Source organism: Leptonychotes weddellii, unplaced genomic scaffold (assembly GCF_054177405.1).
Source record: "Leptonychotes weddellii isolate Sample4059 unplaced genomic scaffold, ASM5417740v2 HiC_scaffold_4575, whole genome shotgun sequence".
Lineage (NCBI taxonomy): Eukaryota > Metazoa > Chordata > Mammalia > Carnivora > Phocidae > Leptonychotes > Leptonychotes weddellii.
Genome location: NW_028012696.1, coordinates 1 through 11,637, shown reverse-complemented (window position 1 = coordinate 11,637; position 11,637 = coordinate 1). Strand labels below are relative to the sequence as shown.

At 41.0% G+C, this 11,637-nt stretch overlaps 1 long non-coding RNA gene across 3 annotated transcripts; it reads right to left on the bottom strand.

Moving 5' to 3' along the window:
- On the bottom strand, positions 1 to 11,637 carry LOC115941852 (uncharacterized). Of its 3 annotated transcripts, none has more exons than XR_014142395.1 (6): positions 11,542 to 11,637; positions 6,476 to 6,668; positions 5,523 to 5,581; positions 4,285 to 4,438; positions 1,535 to 1,718; positions 1 to 95 (listed from the first exon to the last, which is right to left on the bottom strand). It is a non-coding gene; the product is annotated as an uncharacterized LOC115941852 (long non-coding RNA). The 3 variants fall into 3 exon arrangements; XR_004076529.2 differs by lacking the exon at positions 11,542 to 11,637 and adding an exon at positions 10,092 to 11,530; XR_014142396.1 differs by lacking the exon at positions 1,535 to 1,718.

The following is an 11,637-nucleotide window of genomic DNA, read 5'->3' as shown; positions in this document are numbered from 1 at the left end:
CTGAGGACAGGGGAACCTCCAGCTCCCACTGCAGGTCCCAGGCGCTTGGCTTCTAGGCAGAGGGGCCACGAGGGCTTCGGCTTTTGTACCTGACACTGAAAGGGAGAAAATGTAGGCATTTCGATCAGGTCCTGAAAATTACAGAAAACCGATGGAATGACACTCTCCTTCATTACTGTATAAATGAACATAATGCACTTGGATGCTCTTTAAAAGGAAGAGGAATCTACGTTTATTAGTAAAGGGGATGTGTGCTTCCATCTTCCAGAATGGTTGCTAGTGTCCCTTTTTGCAATTGTGCTCTTAAGAAAATGGTGAATGCCATTCATGATTTATGTTTTAGCCCTGACAACGTTGAGTTATGTGGACTCTCCTATAATTTTCAGTCTCCTTCCATTCCTAGAATGTGTTTTCTGTGAACACAAATGCTATTTCTGTTTTTCGTTTCTGCTGGTAATGTCGGAGTAGAGTGAGTCATGTTTTGCATTAACAGTTGATAACATCTGACTTCCAAAACACTATTTAAAGGCTGCTGGGTAACTGATTATAGTGTTTAGGTTTAAGGTCTGTTTAATTTCTTTGAATCAATCTCTTGGTGAAAATTTCCCTCAAAAGCCCATGCAGAAATGCACCTATTGGGCTGTCCCCAGTGATGGGATGAGAGAGAGAAAGTAGAAGCCAATGATGAGACTAGAGCAGGCAACAGATTCCATCCAGATCTGAGAGGTGGACAGCCCAATGGTGATGATACTCAATATAACTTAATGAAGAAGCACCAGAAGGTTTTTTTTTTTTATTAGTTTCAGAGGTAGAGTTAATGATTCATCAGTTGCACATAACACCCAATGTTCATTACAACTTATGCCCATCACCCAGTTAGCCCATCCCCCCACCAACCTCCCCTCCAGCAACCTTGTTTGTTTCCTATAAGTTAAAAGTCTCTCATTATTTGTCTCCCTCTCTGATGTCATCTTAGTTTATTTTTCCTTCCCTTCCCCTATGATCCTGTTTTGTTCCTTAAATTCCACATTTGTGAAATCGTTAATTCTTTCTCTGATTGACTTATTTTTCTTAGCATAATATCCTCTAGTTCCATCCACATCCTTGCCAAGTGGTAAGATTTCATTCTTTTTGATGGCTGAGTAATATTCCATTTTATACACACACACACACACACACCACGTCTTCCTTATCCAATCATCTGTTGGACAGCCAGGTTCTTTCCATATTTTGGCTATTGTGGACATTGCTCCTATAAACATTGGGGTGCAGGTGCCTCTTCAGATCACTATGAGCACCAGAAGTTTTCTGAAGTCGGAGAGATACCCAATGTTTCAGGATGAGGGGTTGTGGTTAACCGGTGGGTGCAGGGCAACGAGACCCCTGACATTCTCCACTCACAACTAATTTTTTTTTTTTTGGCCAATTCATTAAGGAATGATCTCCAGGTAGATGATTTTTAAAAGAGAAGTTCCTATGATAGAAATTTCTTCTTAAGACATTTTTCATGGTAGAAAAAACTCTTCATACATACCTAACATCTCTCTTCAGGTGATCATAGCATGAGATTGGACAGTCTCATGCCACTGTGTACTGATTTCCATAATGTATTTTTCTTTCAAATGTCTACAGAATTTTCCACATCTGCAGCATAACCGAGTGGGTGTTATTCTGGTTTGTAGGTAAAGAATCCTCCAGAACAGTCTTCTGCTGGTGACCTACAGGCAGTAATAAGTAGATCACCCCTATGCTTTTACTGGTAAACCAACGTGTTGATTAATTAAAAGCGATTTCCCATTGACGATGTTTCTTTTCACACATTAGGTGGTAAAGGATTTCACGTTTTAGCTGATATTAGAGATTAGCACACATTAGTTGGTGCTCGAGCAGGGGTGAGCTTGCACCAGACATCAGAGATTGTATGGATACAGTTTTGGTTGTCAGTCGTTGGGGGGCTACTGACAACCAGTGGGTAGCGGCCAGGGATGCTGCTAAACATCCTACAATACACAGGACAGCCCCCACAATGTAACTATTGATTTATTTATTGGGACCAGAGAAAATTTATGGAGAATAAACAACTCATGGAAAATTACAACTTAAAAATTGACATCAAAGGTGTCTTTAGGATACCTTTCTATTCAATACCATGGTATGAATTTTATTTCAAATAGTGTTTTGTGTCTCTTAGGAATATCTGACAGTTTCCTTTTTAACATTTTAAGTTCATTCCAAGGTATTTTAGTTTATTAGTTTCCATTGTAGGGTTCTTTTCTTCCATTCTATCTTGTGATTTACATATGTCAAAGGAATTGATGTCTCTAAATTAGTATGGTACTCCACTAATGTTTCTCTCATTTCCTTTATCTTTTTTTGTCTAACTTTATTGACTCCTACCAGAATTTAGTCAATTTAAAATTTAATATGCTAATTATAGTGCAGTTAGTAGATATCCTTTCCATACTAGTCATACTCTTTACTGCTGAGCCAAGATTGGTCAGTCTACTTTATCAACTCAGGGAATTCTCATTTCATTTATTCTATTAAAAAATTTTACAAAAATGGGGTGCCTGGGTGGCTCAGTCAGTTAAGCATCTGCCTTCGGCTCAGGTCATGATCCCAGGGGTCCTGGGATCGAGCCCCATGCTGGGCTCTCCGCTCAGCGGGGAACCTGCTTCTCCCTCTCCCTCTGTCTGCCGCTCCCCCTGCTGTGCTCTCTCTCTGTCAAATAAATAAATAAAATCTTTAAAAAATACATTATGAATTTTGTCAAATATATTTTAGGAATTTATGAAAATGAAAACATTAGTTTTCCCTTTAGCTTTGCTGATGGGATGAAGCCTATTAACTGTAACTATATCATTCCTAATATTGAACGATTCTTACATTACTACCAAAAATTCTACATGGACAAATCCTACTAGAAAAAATCCTATGTGATGTATTGGTAGATTCTAGTATTTTATTTAGCTTTCCTTTTTTTTTTTTTTAATTTTTATTTATTTATTTGACAGAGTTAGCGAGAGCAGAAACACAAGAAGGGGGAGTGGGAGAGGGAGAAGCAGGCTTCCCGCTGAGCAGGGAGCCCAATGCGGGGCTCGATCCCAGGACCCTGAGATCATGACTTAAGCCGAAGGCAGACGCTTAACTGACTGAGCCACCCACGCGCCCCAGCTTTCCTTTTTTCTAAATATTCTTGAAGATATTACTTTTGGGGCTTAGTGTTTACTTTTTAGGGGGTGGAATATTTTCTAAATATTCTTGAGAGATACTACTTTTGGGACTTAGTGTTTACTTTGGGGGTGTTCAATCTTTGGTGGGTTTTGCTTTCACTGTTATCTTGGCTTCATAAAAAAGAACTTAGAAGCTTTTGTTCTTGTAAAAATCTTTTAGTCAATAAAATTTCAAAACAAACAAGTAAAAGCAATTATTACAGTTTAGTTCATTTATGAATTAAACAACATTTTGTGTGTTGACATAGTAACCACCACTTAAACTTTCGTTTCTAATTGAAAAACAAATACCAAGTCAAAACTTCTGACTTAGAATAAAATTTCTCTATAGACATTGTTAGGCTCTGTCTTTACCTTGAAATTCCACAGTAAGTTTCTCTTAAGAAAATTAAGGATTTTTGCATAAATACAGAGAACTCTGCATGATAGTTGCCAAAGGGGAGGGGAATGGGGGGGGATGAGAAAAATGGGTGAAGGAGAGTGGGAGGTACAGGCTTCCAGTACTGAAATTAGTAAGTCACGGGGATGAAAGGTAAAAAGCACAGGGAAAAACAGTCAATGGGATTGTAACAGACTTGTATGGTAACAGATGGGAGCTACACTTGGGGTGAGCACAGCATAACATATGCGGTTGTCAAATCACCATGCTGCACACCTGAAACTAATGTAACATTGTGTGTCAACTGTACTTCAATAATAAATAAATATCAAACCAGTTTGAACACATCCACTTCCAGCCTTCATTTTTTTCCATTTAAAGATCCTAATTTTTATAGCGGTTCTACACAATGCATATAATAACATATAAAATACATGTTACTGTCAAAAATGAAAGCTAAAAGCTTAGGTTCTTCTATGTTTTAACTCCTGTCTCTGGTTAACTTGACATATCTCCAAATTCATGTCCAAACTGAGATAAGATGTTAGCACATCTTAATAAAAATGTGTAAGCATTATGAGATACTAAAAACTGATGCCAAAGTTGGAGCCTAGCCTTGTTTTAAATGGGCAGGCTAGCATTTCCTCAGACAGAAATGTGGAAAGAACATACCTGATCATGATCAACCTCTATGGGCTGCTTCTTAATGATCCAGGCAACGGACTTGGAGTGGCGGGGTAGTCATGGACCCTGAGTAGGTCCAGTAATCTGGGCAGGCAGGCATCAGGCAAGAAGGATCAAATGACCCAAATTCCACAAGGATGTCCTGGCCAAGAGAAGAGGTTACCCAAAGTATCATTCGGTGCTGAAAACCACTCAGGAATTAGATGACAAGGCATTGATTCTTGGGGACGCTGGGGACTAGCATTGGTCTAGAGGAATTGCAGGTAACTCCGGTGCCTTAGGACAGAGTCAAGCCCATGCTTTGTTCCTATATATAATAAACTGTGCAAGGTTCTCTTTTTTAAAATTGAGACATAACTGATTTTTTTTTTTTTAAACTGAGATATAATTGACAACAGTGTAGTTCTGATAGTCCTCCACGGGAACATGGCACAAACCACTTCCTCCCTCCATTCTATGTTTACTGCAGGTGGTCTCCTCTGAACTCTTTGGGAGGCATCAGGCAGTAGCTGGTACATGAACAAGGAGATTTCTTTTTTTCAAGAGAAACCAACAGAATTCTCCTTTCTAAAACACAATGCAAATTTGGGGGAGCCAGGCTCCTGGACTAAAAGGGGAGACAGAAGAGAGGGAAGGGAAAAGAGGGAGATAGACAGGGAGAGAGAGGGAAAGAGGTGGTGGGGAGAGAGACCGAGGTGGGGAGGAGAGGGAGAGAGGGAGAGGGAGAGGGGGGGGTAGAGAGAGAGAGAGAGAGAAGATGCGGACCTCCAGGGAAAAGCCTCTTCGGGATTCTGAATCATGGACAGTTAGTCCTGGGGCCTGGACAAAGGTATCCATTCTGAAGGATATGGGTCATTGTTCTTTACAGGCCAAGCCACGTTTCTGTCAAACGCTTCTCTGCTCCCTGCCCGTGGGACGGGAGGTTGAGTCAACAGAGCTGCTCTGGGTGTTTCCACAGGGACTCAGAAGGAGCAGAGGAGGGGACAGCACTGGGTTCCTGGGTTCCCGAGTCCCCGAGTGCTAGGGCAGGACAGCAAAACCAAAGCGGTCAGCGTGTACCCACAGAACCACTTCTGTCCCCTGCAAGGTGTCCCAGGGCCGGGGGCTCTCAAAACACGCATATGAAGTGGCAAGTGCTCTTCCACAACTCGCAACATGCCTTGTGAGTGTCTCCACTCTGAGATTAAACATAACATGTATTTCAAGTGACTTAGGGAAAAAATTACCTTATGCTTAATTGACAGCACAGTGTCCACCAATTTCTGTAGCTCTTCATGATGTGTAGCTAAAGAACAATAAATGAGAAAATAATTTTTAAAATGAGATCTTATTCTAGTATTGTTACAGAACGTGAATTCCTATCAGACTATTGGTGATTACCTAAAAACAATCTACAGTACAGAAACTGCACTTAAACTGAGAATTCAGGATGTTATAAACATCACTGAATGAAAGCAGATACAAAACAAACGGGCAGGTGGTTTGCGGACAGGCTGAAGCCCATTGTGTGTAGGGAAAGGTGCCCCTGCTCTGTTAGCCTCACGCCTCCCCCACACCCATCCCAGCCTCCCTGCTACTTGGCCTCCAAGGACACTGGTGGCTAAAACTCTCCCAGCCACCCGGAGCGGGTAAGGCCCAGCTCTCCGCGCACACCCACGTCCTCAAGGGCTCATTCCTGGAGCCTCAGTGTAATAACCACGTGTTCCAGTTTCTGTGTTTGATGCTTTGACATCTGAGGCTTCCCAACACTAAGGGGGTTGCCCCTCCCAGGGTGAGCTAATTCCAAGAGAGGACAAACAACTGGGAGAGTGCCGTTCATAAGGAAATCAACCAATCCAGAGCCCAAGCAACTCCTTTATCAGGCTCTGACATGCCGGGTCACTGTCCCTGGGCCCTACCCGCCCCAGGACCAGGTAGCAGACAACTAGGGACAGCCTCTGTACCACAGAACCTACTGAGATCATTCAAAGTAGCCAATCTTCACTCCGCTTATACTACTTCATGCGCTCCTTCCCCCAGGAACCACAACAGGCTCTCATCCACCATTTCTCCTCCTTCCCTCTGCCTCCTGGCCATCCCTGGCGCTTCCCCATGTGGCCCTGCCTTCCGGCTTTAGGGACTGTAGGATGAAATTCTTCTTTCACGACAGTCATTCCCATGTCTGTGTGTCTTGCCATACCTGATGAAAACAAATCTGGGGCACCCTGACAACACTCCACCTCCAGAGCTTGCAGGAGGCCTGCACCTGCTGAGCCTCCAGGAGCTCAGAGGCCCTGCACAGAGTGTGGTCCGCAGATTTGCGATCCAGTTCTCCAGCTGTCAGCTGTGTGACCTGGCAGGAAAGCAGTGAACTTCACGGAGCTTCACTTCATCTGAAAAATGGAGATGATAGTCTTGTCATCAAAGACCTCTGGTGAAGACAAATGAAGCACTTACCAAATACATAGTTACATAGCACTCATAAATATTAGTTCCTTTCCAGATCACTTCCCATAGCTGTTCACCTTTATCTTTTTATGCCATTTAGAATATATTAACTGATCTCACATTTTAACCATTATTTGCCCTTATCCTTTTATAATAGTGCCAACAAATAGAAGTGTAATGCAAATCACAAAGGAAATTTTCAAGTTTCTAGGAGCCACATTTAAAAAGTTTTAAAAAAGGTGAAATTACTTTTGAGAACATATTTTATTTTGCCAAATACATTGAAAAGATTGTCATTTCAACATGTAATCAACATGAAAAATTATTGAGTTTCCATTTTTTTCCACAGTGAGTCTTAAAAATCTGTTGTGTATTTTACTCACACAACACGTATCAAATTAGATGTTAAATTTTCATCAAAAATATTTGATTCATATTTTACTTGAAAATATAGATACACATACTCAAGTTGTTCTAAACATTCTTAAAAGTTTTCCAACAACTGAACTGAGTATTAGTTCTTAAATTCAAATTCAAATTAATTATAATAAAATAAAAAATCCATTTCCTCAATTATACTAGCCACATTTCAAGTGCTTAAAAGCCACACATGCCTTATGGATACCATATTGGACAGCACCATTTTATATCATTTGGGATGTATTTGTAACAATCTTGTATTTTAAGCATTGCTTATCTTACCAATGCATTGATCCCAATATTCTTAAATAACAACATTGTAATGTTCCATCTTTCCATTCTAGTATACGTTTAAAGTTGGTAAGATTTTTTTTACCTTTAAAAATATTCCTATCATAGGGGCGCCTGGGTGGCTCAGTGGGTTAAGTGTCCTGACTCTTGATTTTGGCTCAGGTCATGATCTCAGGGTCGTGAGACTGAGCCCTGCGTTGGGCTCCACACTCAGAGTCTGCTCCTCCCCCGCTCATGCTCTCTCTCAAAAAAAAAAAATTCCTATCATAGCTAAACCATCTTCCTCCAGTTGTTGCATCCTCAAAGCTTTGAAATTTGATTGTATTATGATGCACCAAGTGCAGCTGAAACGCTATAAAAAGGATTAATGCCTGACCCTATAGGACTGCTCCAAAAGACATTGACTGCATTATTCAACCTACAATATTTAAACATGTTTCCGCATGCAAAATAAAGCCACTGGGAAAAGCATATGACAATCTGATGCAAAATGAGACAGAAATAAAGAAAAGGAAGAAATTTATGCAGAAGGAGCAATTAATATTACTTTGAAATAAAGGGATTTATTTGATGAGAAAAAGTATTTATATAGTAAAGAGGATAACATTTCAGTGAGGGATCAACATTTGTTCAATTCCACCTTAATTTGCAGGAAATATGAAAATCCAAAATCCATTGGCATCAAAAGCAGTAAAGATGCTTATCCTGAGAGAAGCAGATTCTCCCTACGGAAATTAAACAGGAGGTGAAGACACAATTCTTTGATGGATAACCACTCGAAGTGTGTTTCTTTCAATTTTTAACGTAATATTTAAAATTAAATTAGGGGAGGGGCACTTGGGTGGCTCAATCAGTTAAGCGGCTGCCTTCGGCTCAGGTCATGATCCCAGGGTCCTGGGATCGAGCCCATCGGGCTCCCTGCTCGGCGGGAAGCCTGCTTCTCCCTCTCCCACTCCCCCTGCTTGTGTTCCCTCTCTCGCTGTGTCTCTGTCAAATAAATAAATAAAATATTTAAAAAAAATTAAATTAGGGGAAAAGTTGTAAAAAATTTTTTTATTTATTTCCTTATGTGCTCCCTATACTTCCCTACAAATTATTCCCCATCCATCATTCATAATCTTTCTGGCATCACCATCCCCCCAGCCTCCCAAGTGAGACGACGCAAGGATGTGGTTAATTTTGCTTTCTCCTCACTTGAAGAGGAGTCCATCTCCAAGTCCTATTGCTTTTTGTAGAGAGCAAGATGGAGGCACTCATGTAAAGCAGGGGCCTGTGTCAAGTGGTGATACAGGCAGTTAGGCATACCAGAGCTACCAGATATCGCCGAGACCAGCATCAACTGATGACACCCCAGAACTTATAACAAGCAGAAGCAGAGAAGTCTGCAGGGGCCCAGGAGTGATTCGATCCCTTTAAAAAGAGAGGGCTTTTGCAGCAAACAGTCAGACTCCGCAGACATGACCCCTCTATGTCTAACCACTTAAAAAAGGCACCTGTTGCCAAAAGCTGTGCCCGATGAATCTCTGAACAGAACTGAGATCCTCCACTGCTTGAATATCAGAAAAAGTGAGTGCCGAGAGCCGACCTGGCCTGGACTGACACCTTATCTCAACTACGCGCCCATAGACTGACTACGTGTTTGGTTCCTTCACTTTCTGCCCCCCTGTGTTATCTTCTTTGTTGTATGGCTTATCTTCTGTCCTGCTCTGTGTGCCATGTAAGAAGCCAAGTTAACCACGTGGTGAAATGTCACTGAGTTTGGAATCCTGAACCTGCTCTATAATTATGTTAACTTTGCTTTAGGACTGAATAAGGCTGACACTGGAAAGACAACTCGTGTGTGCCTTCACAGTGTGCTCATGACACTTTTATTTTAGAAATGCTTTTTAAAAATGTGCTTTCTCCCTACTTCAATTGCTACAGCCTTCATTTAAGCTCCTACCATCTCACACTTGGATTAATCTGACCTTGTGGACCTGCACTACTGATTGGGTTAATCTCAAAAAATAAAGCAAATGACTTATTAATTAAATGAAATCATGCTCTACCACATGTGGTATAAAAATAACCAGTACTGATGAACCTGTCTTCTATCTCCCCTCCGAAGCGGCAATGATCATCATTCTTCCTGTCTCTCCCCAAAATGCACATTCTGCATTCTGGTCACTGTTTTTGGCCATTTTCTGAACATCTGCTTTTGCACATGATTTTCCCTCAGTCTCCAATGCCCTTCTAATCCTTTTGACAAACTCCAATTCATCCTTCAATACCCAAGATAAATGTCCCCAAATAAAGGAAATTTTCAACTTTTAATATTTGTGGGTCCTGCTCCTGGGCTCCCAGGGAAGCTCTGCTTTAACATTTACCAAGGTCAAAATGACTCAGCAACACCCCAGAGCATACGCTCTCTTTCTGCCCTGAGCATACACTGTGTATCTGCTTTGTTGAAAATAACCAAAAACGTGCATTCTGAACACAAAAGATAAGAGAAAGTAAGAAACTTCCCTGGTTCCCAAGAGGTTAAAGTCATAGAGCCCTGCATATACTGGAAACTTAAAATAAGGGCCGCAACTTCCTGAAAAGTTCTTTGTCTAATAATTTGTAACTTTTTAAAAATGTTGTAACCCCTTATGTATATAAAATGTATGTAACCCTACCTCAAATGATCCTTTAGGGGAAGCACTCTCTTCTTCGTGAACATTGTGTATCCTGGGCAGCTGTCCTCACTTGGACTCGAATAAAACTCTCTTCCTTCCCGCCCCCGCAGACATTCTAAAAGGTTTGTTCATTTTGCATCAACACCCGTCCTTGGTGAAGTCACCACAGACTTCTCTGAGTAGTCTACATCATCCCCTCCTCTGTGGTCCCACAGCACTTTTAGAAACCCTTTCTCAAATCACACTGGTTTTATAATTCTAATTTCCTGCATGCTTCTCTCACTACACTTTGACTGCTGGGAGGTCAAGAATCTAGTTAGTATTCCTGGCACTTGGTGCAATGGCTGGCACATGGCTAGCACTCAGTAAATACGGAACGAATAAATAAATCAATGGTTGACAAAATACAAAATGTGACTAAAAATACAAAGTGTCTTTTTCTTGCTGACTATCCTTTTGCACTGTACTGCAATCTGATCATTTAAAATCTGGCTGAAGAATGTTACTATTTAATATAGAAGCTATTTGCAACATCAGCAAGCAGAGGAAGATTAGCACACATTCCACACACCAGAAAACAAATTTCAAATAAAAGTAATTCAAATGATCTATATATACAGTTTCAAATAAAAATAAATTCAAATATATAATTTTAAATAAAATTTCAAATACACAATCTCTCTCTCTCTCTCTCTATATATATAAATAGAAAACACCACTCATACCAGAAGGAAACACGCACAAAAATGAAAAGGGACATGGTTCACACACTCAAAAAACTCTAATGATGATGCAGCAATTCCACTTTGGGGTATATACCAATGGAAAACAACACCTCAGAAGATATTTGGACACCCATGTTCATAGCAGCATTATTCACAATAGCCAAAAGGTGGTTGCAACTCAAGTATCCACAGACAGGTAAACAGATAAACAAAATGTGGTCTATCCATACAATAGAGTATTCTTCAGTCTTAGAAGGAAATTCTGACATCTGCTACAATATGGATGAACTCTGACATTATGCTCAGTGAAATCAGCCAGTCATAAAAAGACAAATACTGCATAATTCTACATATATGAAGTACCCAGTTGTCAAATTCACAGAGACAGGTAAAATGGTCACAGCCAGGAGCTGAGGGAGGGGGAAAATGGGGAGTTATTGTTTAAGTGGTACAGTTTCAGTTTTGCAAAATGGAGAGTAATGGACACGAATGGTTGCACAACAGTGTGACTGGACTTACTACTGAACTGTACACTTAAAGATGGTTAAGATGACAAATTCCATGTTACACGTATCTTACCACATTAAAAAAAGAAAAGCTCAGTGCAGTGAGTCCCATGCCACTGCCCAAGGCGGTCTGCGTGCCCATGGATGCGGTGTGGTGTGGCCTGGGCTGACACGAGGCTGTCCCTTAACTCCAGACAAGACCACCAGTCGGGCTCTCACCTGATTTATCTGTAGAATCTTCAAATTCCACGAGGAAAGAGTACCCGTTATTCCAGACATGGAGGCAGGTGGTGGGGTCGTAAGAGATGGTGAGCG